A 4,427-nucleotide genomic window follows, 5' to 3' on the forward strand; every position below is an offset into this window, starting at 1 on the left:
AGACAGTTTTCGTATAATGAATAAATATTTTATTAAATTATATTATATTGGCCATTCTGGTCCAACACCTTTTGCCATCTTTCTGGCAGTAACATAATTCCCCTCTCATAAAAGTTTTTGTCCTTGCTGGCAAAAAACTCGTCCAGGTGGTTTTTGACATCTTCATTTGAGGTAAAGGTTTTGCCATCCAAAAAATTTTGCAGGGACCGGAACAAATAGTAGTCGGAAGGCGCCAGATCTGCAGAATATGGTGGATGTTGCAGTACGTCCCATTCAAGCTGTAAAAGTTTTTGGCGAGTGACCAAACTTGTGTGAGGTCTCGCATTATCCTGGTGGAACACTACACCCTTCCTGTTGATTAATTCGGGCCTCTTCTCTTTAAGTGAATCATTCAATTTGTCCAGCTGATGACAATAGACTTCTGAATTAATCGTTGTATTGTCCGGCAAAAGCTCAAAAAAAACGATTCCTTTGACATCCCACCAAACGGAGAGCATCACCTTTTTTTTGTGAATGTTGGCTTTTGACACGCTTTGAGCCGGTTCATCTTTTCTGCTCCATGACCTCTTGCGTTTAACATTGTTGTATACAACCCATTTTTCGTCCCCAGTAATAATCCGCTTCAAAAATGGATCATTTTCTAGACGTTTGAGGAGCGAATCACACGCGTCAACACGACGACACAAATTTCGCTCGGTAAGGACATGGGGCACCCACACATCGAGCTTCGAGGTTAAGTCCATGCCTTTCAAATGGCCATAAACAGTTGAATTCGACAAATTTAACCTCTCACCGATCTCTCGTGTGGTGATTCGCCGATCAACTAATGCCTTTATCGCATCTTTGTCAGCTTCGACCGGCCTTCCAGACCGTGGTGCATCTTCGACATCAAAATTGCCGGATCGAAATTTTGCAAACCAGTTCTGGCACTGGCGTACTGTTAACACGCCTTCTCCATACACATCCGTCAATTTTTTTCTCGCTTGGACAGCATTTTTACCTTTTCTGAAGTTAAAAAGTAAAATATGACAAAATGCTGCTTATTGCTCTCCATATTTAAAAGGGCACCAACCAACTTCTTCACACACAAGCCTTGCAATATCAGCTCTCAAGACATATAATGGTTATGGGGCTTAAGTGTGAAGTTAGTTTCGAAAAAACGTAATTAAGTCCTCTGGCGGGAAAAAACGAAATGACTTTCCGAACAACCTAATATTTATCATGGATTTTTCAAAGTGGTATAAAACGTACCTATCTTTCGAGAAAATAAAATGAGTGCTAAAAGGTAAGTCTTCTACTATAAAATGTTTGGAAGCGTACCTAATGAATGTTTTACAGTGAAAGTAAACATAGTCGATAACCACCTAGTTCTAATCTTTTTGTTTACATATCAAATTATTGATCTTGTACTATTTTATTCTGATCAAGAAGTAATAAGATACAATTGGAAATGTTGGTCGATTTCATGTCATCTCATTGTCTTGACCTGTCCCCTGCTGACAACTACTGACCGCTAATAGCCTAAAAGATGTGAGAACCTAGACAAAAAGAGATTAGCCATGCTTTTTTTAAACCTACGTTCATAACAAGGTGATTTTAGGTACTTAATAACAAGTTACTTTTATGTACACTGGTAGTCCATCGACAGCATAAAGTGGTTTAAGTGCCCCATTAAGCACCTCGCACAAGTACAGCACACAATTTTTTTTCCATACGAAAAAAGTGTTTTAACTCTGCATCGGTAAATTCGAACGGTTTGGTAGCGTCACGTATAGATCGCCGATGTAATTTTCGTTTAGATTTCTCCATTTCAGCTGAATAATAGGAGCCCCAGAAAGCACGAGACATGTTTTTGTTCGACTTTCGACGACGTCTAAAGACTGGGATAAAATTGTCTCTTTAAAATGTCAAAAAAGGATAGTTTTTCAACTTTCCTTTCTCCCCATGGTATGGCCGGGGGAAATATGTCCACAAGTAATGACAAACGAGGATAAACTTCTCCTCTCCCCTGTGGCAGGTGGAAAGTTAATTATATCCAGTGACAGTGGATATAATCGGGGGAATTAATAGCCGTGCAGGAACACTTAACAAATCGTGCATAAAAACTTGAGTTGTTTTTCTTTGTAATACACAAGCAGCATTTGTGTGGAGTGTCTGTCATCTATCAAGTGTATGGGTAAAGGTAGGATCACCCGGTATGGCGGCGTAGTCCGTGTAGGGTAATAAACATGCAACTTACTGATCGAATCCTTATAATCAGGGAACAATCCTTATTTACAATGTTTAGAAGGTGCAATGAAGTGTGAAGGCATAAGTACAGGCACAGAATGAGTGTGTGTGTCAGAGTCTTAGAGTGTATCGGAAAACCAGAAATAAGTAAAGCAGTAAAACTTAAGAATAGCGGTTCGCCATGCATTTAGTTCGTCACTGGTTTGACCTTGTGGACGGCAGAAGGCGCTGCGCGGGCGCATCGCTACTAGCTTCAAGCTAATGCGCTAGTGCGGGGACGAGGACGTCATTTTTTTTGAACAGCTTTATCACTACCCTTGTGAACATACTTACAAATGTATTTGATAGACTTCACCGAACTGCATAGTTCAACGTTTATGTGCGCTTTGTAGGTTTTGCACAGCAGTGGCGAATATGGAACTACCCAGCGATTATCAATATCTACTCTCACACCATTTGGCGGACGCAATTCATATGATTGGCCACCATTGTCTACGTCTCTACGTCGATAAGATGGATAACCGTCCATATTGGTGATAGTACCTATCAGTTTCACATGGTTTTGGAAAACGTTTTGTACATTTTCCATTATACTTACATGGCGACATCATGTTTAGAGTGCCACATGGACCATGGATCATATTTGTAGTAACAATGTTAAACAATTCTGGATCAACATTCGGATCTGGAATTTCCGCTGAAATAATTTTGTCAATTTCTTCTGCGCGTATTTTATCCACCAGGCACCAACCAAATTAAAATATGCGCATTAGGTAAACCTCGTTTTTGCCATTAGCCGCGTCCAGACCGGCTGAGCGCGGCTCGCGAGTCGCGCTCAGACTTCCTGCTCGCGAGCCGTGGCACCCGAGCTAATTTGTGAAAAGTTCCGAGCCGGGCTCGCAAGCGAAGGTGAGCCGGTTTGAGCATTCAGTTTCTCTCCGTATAACGATGGAAAACCACGTATTATTAGCTGCTACGGCGCTTATGTTGTCTGGATATATCATAAAAAAAAGAAAACAGAAACGAAAACTCTGGATTAAAAAATTGTACCAAAACCGAAACCAATACGGTAACAGTTTGTTAAAGGAACTAACAATCGACCATTCAGTCTCAAATTTTACACGCATGTCTGCGGGAGACATTGAATATTTGTGCTCCTTAGTGGCTGTGAAAATACAAAAATGTGACTCTAACTACAGAGAAGCAATAACTGTATCCGAAAGAGTGCTGCTAACATTGAGATATTTGTCAACAGGAGACTCCTATAGCAGTCTTCAATATCTTTTTAGAGTATCGAAACAATCTATATCAACTATAGTTCCAGAAACTTGTGATGCAATTATAGACGCCCTCAGTGATTACGTTAAGGTAAATAAAAATCATGGTAATTAAGCAATCAAATTATTTATTTATCTGCCTCATATTTAAATAACGGAGCTGTCACCAAAATTAAAGTCTGATGTTTCTGTAGTAGTAGCAGGAGTATTTGGTGGGTGGCGAATACTGTCTTCTTTATCCATTTTTGATTCACTGGCTCGCGAGTGTCGTTACGTCCGTCCACACCGGGCGAGCAGCTCAGACTGAGCCGCCTTTGAGCATCGGCAAAAACCGACAACGCATGGCTCGGGGCCGAGTGGCGCTCGGCCGAGCCAACGTGGACCCGAGGAAGCCCGAGCGCCGTCCACACCGGCCGAACTATTGGCTCGCGAGCGGGACTCGCGAGCCGCGCTCAGCCGGTCTGGACGCGGCTATTGAGATTGTGCTAGGAGAGCATTGTGCTTCTAAACTATCGGCCAAGCACTCGGCCTTATTGATATCGTCAAAGGCGGGCGGTTGGTCGGGTCTGAGTAACGGTGGGGTTGCTGCGACTCTATTACTCTTTGAGAGAGAACGGGCCAGCTTGTAGTACTCTACATGCGATGGCCTGAGCTCTCCCAAAAAGCGGTCCCATTTATCGCGTAGTAACTTGAGGTTCTTCAAAAGTTCCCTTTGGGCATTCCAGAGAAGTCTCCGGTTACGTCTGTTTGGACATTTGTTATGGGCTCTTTGAAGGCGGTTCTTATTGGTGATCAACTGTCTAGCTTCGTCCGGGAGAGGCCTACGGATGGGTCCGATCGGCATTACCCGGGAGGAGATGCTGACAGAGTGACCGATGTGGTTAACCAGGTGCTGTGAGGCAGCACGGGCGTCTTCTAATG

The sequence above is a fragment of the Pararge aegeria genome, chromosome 26 (genome assembly GCF_905163445.1).
Source record: "Pararge aegeria chromosome 26, ilParAegt1.1, whole genome shotgun sequence".
NCBI classification, from domain to species: domain Eukaryota; kingdom Metazoa; phylum Arthropoda; class Insecta; order Lepidoptera; family Nymphalidae; genus Pararge; species Pararge aegeria.